The sequence below is a fragment of the Pantherophis guttatus genome, chromosome 6 (genome assembly GCF_059756535.1).
Source record: "Pantherophis guttatus breed Tessera chromosome 6, ASM5975653v1, whole genome shotgun sequence".
In the NCBI taxonomy this organism is placed as follows: Eukaryota; Metazoa; Chordata; class Lepidosauria; order Squamata; family Colubridae; genus Pantherophis; species Pantherophis guttatus.
The window spans coordinates 102,346,197-102,358,229 of NC_142068.1; the positions used below are offsets into that span (position 1 = coordinate 102,346,197).

A 12,033-nucleotide genomic window follows, 5' to 3' on the forward strand; every position below is an offset into this window, starting at 1 on the left:
TGGAATTTGGAATCTGTGTTCCTGTAAATTAAATCCATTATTACTGGAATGACAGAGATGTATTGACCTTTTTCTGCAGGACAGCTTTTCAGCTCAGTTGTCTTTTCTCAAAAGTAAAAAAAAAAAAAAAAGTAAAAAAAATATTTCAATCTTTCTTCCCAGGGCACAGATTTTACTCCTGACCTCCTTCCTATTGCTCTTCCCTACATCTGTTCCAGAATCTCTGCATCTGAATCCTTCCTAAATTGTGTAGCCAAGATAAATAAAAGATCAATACAATATTTAATAGCATATATAATATATGAACTTGTCCATCAGCACCTACTTGATGGCTGTGTGAGTGTCGGTCTGGCTCTCTCTCTCTCTCTCTCCCCCTGTATGTGTGTGTGTGTGTGTGTGTGTGCTTCTGTCTTCAAGTTAGAGTTGACCACATAGATTTTGCCATGATGAACTGTCACTAACCTGGTCCTTCAGATCTTCCAATGATGTGTCCATTCCTGCTCTAATTACATCATTCCACCTTGCTGTTGGTCATCCTCTTATTTTTCTTTCCCATCATTGGATCCTTCTCCAGAGAGCTCAACTAGGTCTTCATATGGTATGTCCAAAGTCAGATAATTTGACTCTTCTGATTTGTGTCCATTGACAACTCTGACTTGATGGTCCAATGATCCACTTGTTTCCTTTCTTGGCTGCCCTTAGCAGTCTCAAATATTTTCTCCAACATTAAATTTCATAGACATCAATGTTCTTTCTATCCAGCTTCTTCAAAGTCCAACTCTGGCTTCCATTCAGTGTCATAGGCTCCACTGTTGCCTGCAGGATTCTGGTCTTTAGACATAGATAATGCCTTCGAGTCAGTCTTGACTCCAAGCAACTATTTGGAGTAGTCCTGCAGCTTTCTTGGAAAGATTTTCCGAAGGGACTTGCCATTGAGATCTCCCAGGGTTGAGAAAGTGACTGACCCACAAATCACTCAGCTTGCTTAAGCTGAGACTGAAACTCACAATTTTCTGGTTTCTAGTGTTAACCACAGCTTCAGATTGGCTCCAAATATTATTATTACTCAAGCTGTGACATTTCCATAACAACATAAATACAGTATCTAATTCAACATTATGATATTCAGGTGTGTTTGTTTTTAAATGCAAGCTATAAAAGATTCACTAAAAAAAAATACTTGCTTTACTAACCACAAATTTCAAAATGAATTCATTGCCTTGAAATGAGAAAATCCTTTTTTCACTGGCGCTCCCTTGGAAAGCCTGCTTACAGGGATTGGCATTTCTGTGTATTTCGATGTAGGCTTACTCTGATTATTGCTAAAGTGGCATCAGTTACCTAAAGTGGTTCATTCGAGACTCTACCACTTTCTTCAGCTACCCAGAGAAATTGAAGCTCATGAGTCATACAGGAACAGCATGGGAGAACTCTCAGCCAACATCTACTGCATGAGACAGTATTGATGTATGCAATGCGTTCGGTGAAACCGGATTTCATGAATTTTAGATAAAGTGCAAAGCCAAAGCCTGTTGCTTCTCATGCATGATGGATAACCAAGTAAAAGCAATTGAAAGAAGTTCTCCATGTCCCTGCCTCTTAGAATAGGGCGATTTTTAGTTAGTGGGGTATTCATACTTGCCTATTCCTCTCCTCACCTCAAACAAAGCAATAGCCGACTTTATTCTGGTGTGCAATTAAAATGAGAGAGAACTTTTGGTGCCTTAAAGTAGAAATAAACCTATTGCCGAAAGTTTAGTGCACTAACAAGGAACATACTGAGTAATAGAGACATAGAAACATAGAGAACTGAAGGCAGAAAAACACCTAGGGGTCCATTGAGCCTGAGGTTTGAATTTATTTGTTTTTTGTTTTCTTATTTATGATTTTAATTGTTATTTTTATAATTTATGTTTATTGCATTTTTTATCGTTAATTTTTGTCAGATGATAAAATGGGTGACGCTTACACGTTACATAGTCAAATTTTCCTACTTTTAGAAAAAAATAAATTTATCTTGATTGTTTCACTGATAGTGCCAAGTAAAGTATTAGGAGTGTGCCAAAAAATTTAAATAAAAGAAGACTAGTCCACAAATGTCTCTGTAGAACTGACAATACAGAAGAAGATGGGTTGTAGTTTTGATGGCACCCATCTCATTTTCCCTATATTTCCTCTCCAGGACAGATCTACCTGGACTGCCATAATTTATATCCATAAATTGAAAAGGGGATGGGCTAGTTTTTGCTTTGTTTTCCATTGTTTAATGGTGGTAGGGCTTTTTAAAAAAAAAAGTTCACCCCACTTCTGGGAGTGGGGTAGGATGTGTAACTCACAGACACAAATGTGAAACCTTGTATGTTTTCCAAAGGACAATTGGACACTTGTTACCCTGTGCTTCAGGATTTTTCATCAGTTTTAGTTGGTGTATCTGGGAGAGTTCCAGATGATGGTCCTTACTGTTATCCACAGCTGCCCATCCATAATTTGGAGCTGTTTCCTGAGGGGAAAAAAGAGATTTTTGACATAATATGGAATATTAGTCGGGAAAGGTATTGAACAAACCATTCTAGAGGCAGAAACTAATAGTTAAGCAACTGGTATGTAAGCTAAGGAGAAATCAGCAGTGTGTGAAAATTGATTTCATGTTATTTCCTATATGTGGAAGGCAAAATCACTAGCTCACTACACCTTGATGCACACTTTTGTTACACCAGCTCATGTTGTTACTTTCTACAAATGATCAGGGAAGCCACCTTTTACTGGGTTTTTTTCCGTCCTTTAGCAGAACTCCGTTTAGAATGAGGTGCGGGTGGCTTTTCTGTTGTTGCTATGGACATGTGGACTATAATGCATTTGTCCCACACTGCATATTTTTGCTTAGTATTCCACATTCATAGCCTCCTTTTTAATATTTAAAGAAACCCACATCTGTTTTCCTAGGCAGGTTTGTCTAATTCAGGCAAGCTGCATTCCTAACACTCTGCTTCCTCCATGCTTTTAAAAAATCCCATGCCATTTTTCATGCATATCTTAATCTACTATTTTGCAGACGAAGGCCCAGATTGAATAAATTATTTACCTTGAAAATACCAGCCGACAGCAGACTTAGATCTTTATGACACAATCCAGTCAGTATTGGTATATCACATAATTTGGCTTACAAATTAATGTTGCTATTTGTGACACCCTATTTATTTTGCTGCGAGTCTCCATTACTGCAGCATTTGGCTTGCTTGCATGACACTGCACACATCACTATCCATGCGGCTATCCTCACAGGATTTCCACCTCTCTCCCAAGACTCTGAGATTCTTTTTAATTCACATTTTCCAAGAACTTTTTATTTTGGTATCCAGGATGGAGTTTTGTGTTAGATAAGTCTCCATAAAGTTGTGAAACCCCTCCAAGAACCTTTCCCCACACCTTCAAGTTGAAGATGATCAGAAGCATTGCAGGAGGAATGTTCCCTGCCTCAGTTGCCTTTGGGCAAAGCACACTCTTGATACTTCGTTGTTGTTGTCGGTCAGTCGCTAAGTAATGTCTTACTCTTCGCAAGCCCATGGACCGTAGCTCACCAGGGCCTCCCTGTCCTCCACTGTGTCCCAGAGTTTGTCCAAATTCATGTTCATTGCATTGATGACACCATCTAACCATCTCACCCTCTGCCGTCCCCTTCTCCTTTCACCTTCCATCTTTCCTAACATCTGGGTCTTCTCCAAGAAGTCTCCTCATTCCGTGGCCAAAGTATTTGAGCTTCAGCTTCAGGCTTGATATTTAGTCTAGACAAAAAGAAAATGGAAGTTCACAGATGCCCCTGCTAGCTGTCCAAGTGGATCCTCCTACTTCACCCCATAATAGCCGCCAGGATAATATCAGACATGTTGTTGTCATACAAGTGATGACATGAAGTATTTGGCACCATTGCTCTTCCATAGACTCTTCCAAAGAATGCCTTCACCCTTCTTCTCCAATTACCCATTTCTACTTAACTATTAACATGTGTGTGTGCATGCGTGTGCAAACAAACACGCACACACACACAAACACACACTATTTACCAATCCGCTGACTAGGACTGACTGATTTTCTTCTGATTCCTAATTCATCCAAGGCCCATTTTCCCACTGGAATGTCTGTCATAATAAGCTATGCAGCTCCCATTAAAGAAACTTATTTATAAATATGATTTTGAGAAAGTGATGTTGAAGGGACAAGAGATCATTAGGGATCTTGTATTTTTTTTATCCTAAAAAAAAGAATATTCCAGTAAACTTCCAATAAAAGTGCATGTCCTTCATCAAAGAGTCACTAGGCATTGAACTAGACTAGAACGTCTCCGGGGGAACTTCAGGGCCTGTTCAGAAGGTTCATGGATCAAAATCTGTTCCGTGCATTCTTTCCTCATTTGGGGTTAAATCGTATATGGGGAATGTCCAGTCTATATCCCTCTTCAACTGGTGTATTTCAATAATTGGCTCCACTATATTGCTGAAATTTTCTTTTTAAAGGCCAATTGCCCTGAAAATAATTACTTATCAATAAGTAGTTGTCATTTCGGTGGAACTCCAGCTAAATAGGTATTTCTCTCAACCAATTGGAAGGAAGGGAGGGAGGGAGGGAGACTTTTCCCCAAGCAACCAGAAAAAATAAAATATGCCAAATACACAATCTAATCATCTACTTCTCTCTTTCTCTCTTATAAACACAAAGGAAAACCCTCCGTTAGTCAACCAGATAGGAATGTTCCTTATCTTCTTTTAAAGAAATTTAAAACAATTTAAAACTGATATCGGCCTGGGCTTCCTGCTGTTTGGAATCCATTTCTTTCCAGAAGTGAGGACTGATCAAGACAATTCTGGGATAAGATCTGCTGCTTTATGCTCTCAAACACCCATTGTACCAGGAACTTTAGCTCATGAAGATCTGTGCTTTAATTAACCTTTTATACAGTTTTATAAAGATGACTAAAATTAAAGCTCAACGGCAGATCGCACTTGGGGGGAGGTAGTGAAAAGAGGCTGCGAGAATGCAAAAAGCTGATAGTGAAGACTCAAATCAAGAAGTCAAAATCATACTGCAAAAATTTATTTGGCATTCAGCATAAAAAATACTTTCCCTCCCTCCCTCCCTCCCTTCTCAATTTAGTCTTCAGCCCTAGGTTTTCATGTTGCTCCTTGTCCAAGCACTAACCAAGTCTATCCCTTCTTAGTTTTTCAAAGTCATCCAAGGTCAGTTAGATTAGAGGTTCCCAACCCTCTGACCATGGCCTGGCACTGGTCTGTGGCCCTCCAGGAATTGGTTCGTGCAAGTGAGAGAAGCCCATCCATGCATGCAAGGGATCCATGCAGGGTGCAAAACCATGCCTCTCCCCCTGCCCCCCGTCTATAGAAGACCCAGTCCCCAAAAGGTTGGGGGCCACTAAATTAGATGTTGACATTTCTTGACTGATTCATTGATTGTAATAGCCAGCCGGTTGTCTTCATGACCTTTGGTCATCTTCCTCTGCTCCTTTCTATGGTGGGCAATTATGATAACTGTTTGATTTTTTTTAAAATCATAGTAGGACCAGATTACATGGTCACAAAGACATACTGATATATCTCCCTTAGGCTCACCACCCTCCATCCCATCCTCTCATTTCCTTCTTAATTGAGTGGGTGAGGGCTAAGAGAGAATGACTGACTCAAGGTCACCCAGTTAGCTTCATGCCTAAGGCAGGACTAGAACTCCCAGTCTCCTGGATTCTACCCTGACGCCTTAACCATGGCACCAACTTGCTCCCAGGAATTATTTTACTATTTGACAAAAGGACTCCATATGCAGCAAAGGTCATAAAAGTTCTATTTGAATGGATTTTCCCAGGAAGAAGCCTGAACAACCCACACAGCCTTGTAGGGTTGCCAGGTCTGCTTCCAAAAAATAGCGGACAAGCAGGGGAGGGGTTGGTTAAGTAGTAAAAAAATAAAAAAAAAATTACAATTAAATTATATATTTTCTTACAAACATTTTAACATGTATTAAAATAATCACTTCAAAACTTTACTTAAAATTCAAAACATCAAATATATTATAATAATATGTAAAATATTAAATTACATTTTAATTTCATCATAAAGCTTTTGAATAAAAAAAATGTCTACTATTTTGTGAAAAAAAATAGTGAACATAATGTGAAAAAAGTGGACTGTCCGCTCAAATAGTGGACACCTGGCAACATTACAGCCTGGAATTAGCACAACGTTTGTAAATATTACAAAGGTACCTCCTGCACCCCACCCCTCCTAAAGAGATTTCCACATTTTACATCCACGGAGAAGATACTGCAACTCTTATTACAAACAGAGAAAATAGCTCTAGAGAATTTGCCCAGTAAACCACATCTGAGTGATGCTGAAATTGTTATCATCTAGGAAACGAAGAAATCAATCTTTGTAAGAGTGTGTTTGCAAAATACCAAAATAAGACAGACTTTGCTATCTTGCCATAAAAAAAAAATATTTAGGAAGACAGCCAATGCCTGTCAAAATGAAAGGAGAAGGACTTTTTTATATATGCAACTTAGTGCACAAAACCAACATAAGAAGTTTTAAATTGTCATGTATTTCTCTACTCCAGTAAAAGACCTTTTTAAAAAAATGTCTCCAGGTTTGATAAACCATGAATTGCATCGAAATAGCCTGCATCATTAACTACCTCTGGGACTTGAATTTCTTGTGTTTGCTCACTGCTTTTATTAGTTTGCTTAAATAAATATTATATTGTGTGGGACGCATTTCCTACAACCTTTTCAGTTATTTGCTGCCAGTGAATACGGTGCACTCTATCAACAAAGCTTGTGAAATTTCTGTAAGAGAAACACCCATTTCAGAGCATTGTCTCTGGGTTAGGCAAAATAATGTTCCTGACGAGAATCATTAAGGAGTGCAACTTGCTTCGGGGGCCTCATTAGAAAGAGATACCCCCCCACACACACACACTTGTCTCCTTTAAGGCAGAATCGGTAGCACAATTTCAGCAGCCCTGAGTTCCTGGATGGGTGCCATCAAACTGCTATAAGGAAAGAAAAAGCTCAGTCTCTAACCATTAATAACTCCTGTTATGGAATTTGGTATTGACTGATGAGTAGGTTTGTCTTCCTCCTCTTCCTCCTCCTCCTCCTCCTCCTCCTCCTCTTTACTGTTATGAACATAAGAGAATTTTTTTTAATTTGATTTATATGCCGCCCTTCTCCGGAGACTCAGGGCGGCTTACCATGCGCTAAGCAATAGCCTTCATACTTTTGTATATTTATACAAAGTCAGCTTATTGCCCCCACAAACTGGGTCCTCAAATTCAGCAGCTGTTTGGCCAATAAATGAGTTTCAAGCCAAGATCAAGATGGCGTGTTTATTAAATGCAGACTTTAACTTGTAATTGCTATGTATAGCAGGGAAAACAAAAGATTAAATCTAAAATGGAGAGCTTTGGAAAATCCCCATCCTATCCAGTAGAGGGCACAATAACCTCTGAGAATCTCAAAGGGCCAATGGACTTGCCTGAAATGCAAAGAAGCCTCTTCAAACATTGACCCACCAAGCTTGCAAATGAATTGACCAACCTGCCTTCTACTAAGATTTATTCAGGCCGATTTTTTTCACCCCCGTCCTTGATTGTGAACCTTCTGGGAAACAGTCCCCATCCAAGGCTTCCCAGGCAGGAAGCGTCTGAAATCTAGTCCGTGCCTGATGGGGCTGTTTTCGCTTCTTTTGAGCCCTGCCAGACAGCGCAAACTGCAAAATGCAGGTGACGTAATTGCTGATGGGTCTGAAAAAGGGCACACTGTGAGCAAAGGTCTCTCTCCCGCTCATCATTTTCAGCTCCATTAAAGATCCCGTCTGCAGCTTACAAATAGGAGATCCATAGGCTGAATAGGCTTCCTGATTTATAGCTAGCACCTTTCCAGAGTTCCTTCGCCAGTGACTGCATTGTTTAATCATATGCTAAAAGCATTTGTGAGCTCTGACATAAATGAAGGTGAGTTGCAAGTTTTGGCTGTTGTTGTCAAGAAAATTTAAGGTCCATGAAAAATTAATCAGCAACCAAAACAGAAAAGTGGGGGAAATGTTGCAAGCTGGACCAGAAAAGGTTTCCCCCTTATTTTCCTTCTTGAAGTGCAAGTTATTAATTTTTATGTGTTTACATATATTACTTCAGTATCTGTTTATGTGTGGGCCATTAAAATAAACTCTATAACATATTTTCTATGGGCTGCATATAATTTTCGTAGAATAAATTAGTACATTCATATGATTAAAGGCTCTTGGAGGCACGAAAGCTATTTGAATTAATGACTCTGGTATTTAAATAGATGTTTTCAAACACATTTTTCACAATGCCTACCTTCTGGAGCCTTGTGTGTTCACCTGTATGTAGACAGGGGAGGCCTTGGTTTTCAATCCTTCTAAAATTTTCTCTCTAATAACAAATCTTATTCTACTCCACTGAAGGACGAGATTACCCTAGATTTGCATGGTGTACGGTGCCATGCAAGGACATGATTTTTGGAAGGGGGTAGGGTTGTGCATGGATAGGTTAAGATACCCTTTCTGACCCCTGAAAGGCAAAACAAGAAAAAAAAAAAAAGAGGAGACCAACACCTGAGGTCTGATCTAATTTGAAGGAGGTTCAAAAGCAGTGATGGTGTAGGAGAAGGACAGACAGAGCTGGGAGAGGAGTCAAGAGAGTCATCAGCCTAGAGTTATTACATTGCCACAAATGGTCTAAGCCCAACCCCTCTTGAATGCTGTTAATGTCTCTTATATTGTGCCAATTTAGTGCTGACTGTTAGTTGACTAGATTAATGTCAGGCATGAAAAATCAGGACCACATGTTAAGCTGATTTATTGCTCATGCCTTTGCACAAAAACCTAGTCAGTGGACTAGGTCAACACTAAATAGACACTAGATAAGGGTCAACAGAGTTCAAGTAGAGTTGGACCTGGGTCATTTATCCTCTTTTGACTCTACCCCAGGCTCTGCCTGTCCTTCTCCTACAGACGGTGAGACATGTAGTCTGTAGATAGTGTTTGTGTACTTCTGACACACAGCCATGGATCTCCGCCTCTTTCTTGTGTGTGCATTATAACAACCGCCTAGGGATAGATAATACTCCCAGGACCATACTTCAAGGTGGATTTCTCTTTTCTCAGCATTTCAGCCACACCTCAGTTCTGTTTTTGGCTTCCTTTGTTTCCTCCTATTTCCCAAAGGGCCTCTGAGTTCCTCTCTGTGCTAACTTAGATTTGGTTGTTCTGTGTATAACAGCTTGTTCGTTTCTCTTCCTCGGTGCCTGCTGCCCATTCAGTGAATTCCCTTCAGACCCTGAAACATCTAGCTCCTTTCCCCAACTGTTAAAGTTTGCTACCTCGTAACAAGCATAGAAATACAAAGAAAGATAAATAGCTATGTTAGCTATTTTGGTATATGCCAGGATTGTATCAAGTGTAGTCAGGTCTTTATCTTGGAGATATCTATATCTCTATATCTCTATATCTATCTCCCTCTCTATATCTCTATCTATCTGTCTGTCTGTCTATCTACCTACCTACCTACCTACCTACCTACCTACTTACCTACCTACCTACCTACCTACCTACCTATCTACACTTTTGTAAAACCAATATTTTTTACATGCCTGGAGGCTGTGAGGGTCTGAATGGGAGTCAACAGGCTCAGACTTAACCCAGACAAGACCGAGTGGCTGTGGGTATTGCCTCCTAAAGACTATGTTGATTGTCCATCCTTGGTTCTGGGGGGGGGGAGAAATTGTCCCCCTCAGAACAGGCTCGCAATTTGGGTGTCCTCCTAGACTCACAGCTAAGATTAGAGCAACATCTGTCAGCGGTGGCTAGGGGGACCTTTGCATAAGTTTGCCTGGTGCACCAATTGTGACCCTACTTGGATCAGGAGGCTCTCCTCACAGTCACTCATGCCCTTGTCACCTCACGGTTAGATTATTGTAACACGCTCTACATGGGGCTACCCTTGAAAAGTGTTCAGAGACTACAGTTGGTCCAGAACGCAGCTGCGCGAGCTGTTGTGGGTGCACCTAGGTACACCCACATTACACCAATTCTCCACGAGCTGCACTGGCTCCCTATTGGTCTCCGGTCACAATTCAAGGTGTTGGTTATTACCTTTAAAGCCCTACATGGCTTAGGGCCAGGTTATCTTTCAGACCACCTTCTACCGCATAGCTCCCAGCGACCGGTAAGATCCCACAGAGTTGGTCTCCTCTGGGTCCTGTCAGCTAAACAGTGCCGGCTGGCGGGCCCATGTGGGAGGACCTTCTCTGTGGCTGCCCCGGCTCTCTGGAACCAGTTACCTCCTGAGGCCCGGACCATCCCCACCCTATTGGCCTTCCGAAAAGCGGTGAAGACCTGGGTTTTCCGGCAGGCCTGGGGCCGTTGATCTCGCTCTTGCGATCTGGCGAGATCCGGCCTTGAATGGTGTGAATGGGTTTTAATTGTTTTTAATGTTTTAATTTTTAATGTTTTAATTTTTAATGTTTTTAAATGCATTGTAAGCCGCCCTGAGTCTTCGGAGAAAGGCGGCATACAAGTTGAACAAATAAATAAATAAAATAAATAAATTACAATTTACCTCTGGATATAGAAGGTAAAAAAAATCACTAAATCTCCATATCATATTCATTACCGGTAATCGTTAATCCTTGCTGCATTTTATCTGGATCAACGTTATTTTATGCAAAACTAGTTCTATGGAAGTTTATATTTTATGTTTATATAAATATATATTTATATTTTTCCAAAGATGGTAGTATCAGTATTTTTCTTCTTCTTTATTTTGCGCTTGAACAGAGCTAACAAAAGATCTTTTACCTTCCATGAAATACATTTAATTCTTCAATAACTGTCTTTTTATATGCATTTTGTATTATGTGCATTCCATTATATATGCATGAAGTATATGTATTCTATAAAATATATCTGCTTGAACCTCTGTATCCATATTAAAATACATATTTTTACTAATGTTAATAACTAACCAACACCCCATTCATCATTTATTTTTCTATTTTAATCAGTCCAATAAAAGATTATTTTGTGTACATGATGTTTTAGTCTGTAACATGTTTCCATCTGTTGTATACATTTTTGTAATATAATTTGGCCTTTCATCTTTTCTACATCTTTGGATCTGCCCTTTGAAAATAATAAACACCAATCTCAAATATAGGCACCTCCAATCTCTGTCCTTAAGTGTCACAACTGCCTTCTGAGATTTAGCTTTGGTGGTTATCTCTTTATTTCTCAAAATATCAGTGTCTTTATCAGTATATCTTCTCTGGTTTTCCATTCTATTTCCCACAAAATGTATCCCTTCCTGCATTTTCATCTCTGAAACTCCCTAGTTCATTTCTGACCTGTTGTATTTTGCTTCCTCACAACAAACATAGAAATAAAAGAAAGGCAAATTCTATATCCAGTTAGGTTTTGCTGGTACCCTTGCCAGGTGTCCACTATTTGAGCGGACAGTCTGCTTTTTTCACATTATGTTCACTATTTTTTTTCACAAAATAGTGGACATTTTTTTTATTCAAAAGCTTTATGATGAAATGGTACGTAATCTAAAGCTGTACAGTCTAAGAGAATAAGGATAGGAGAATCGCGTTTTGTCTTTTTTTTCATAAGTTAGAATGAGACAAAGATCGAATATCCATTGAACTCGATTCTCCGAAAAAATTAACGATGAGATTAAAATAAAAATATATTATAAAATTATGTACAGTCCACATTTTTAAAATGTATTGTAGCTTGTGTCAACTGACCTAAAATGGCGTCAAGTGATGAGAGTGACAGCGGCGAGATTTCGAATTCTTTAAAACGAAAGAGAGGAGTGTGCAAGTACACCAAAGACTGGGAAGCTACTTTTGCATGGATTACCAACAACGAAACCGACAGAACAAATACGACGGCCTACGGTAAATTGTGTCAGAAATCGTTCACAATTGAATATAATGGTATAAAA

At 39.5% G+C, this 12,033-nt stretch overlaps 1 protein-coding gene and 1 long non-coding RNA gene across 2 annotated transcripts in view; one reads left to right on the forward strand and one right to left on the reverse strand.

Annotated features, from left to right (window-relative positions):
* NRG3 (neuregulin 3) overlaps positions 1–12,033 on the forward strand; it is a 567,176-nt gene that overhangs the window by 244,836 nt on the left and 310,307 nt on the right. The gene's annotated exons all lie outside the window — the stretch shown is intronic.
* Positions 1,841–12,033, reverse strand: part of LOC132710081 (uncharacterized) — a 31,388-nt gene continuing 21,195 nt past the window's right edge. Inside the window, exons 2-3 of the long non-coding RNA XR_009620864.2 lie at positions 3,689–3,782; positions 1,841–2,500 (exon numbers count right to left, since the gene is read on the reverse strand). This is a non-coding gene — a long non-coding RNA (uncharacterized LOC132710081). The remainder of the gene's footprint in view (positions 2,501–3,688; positions 3,783–12,033) is intronic.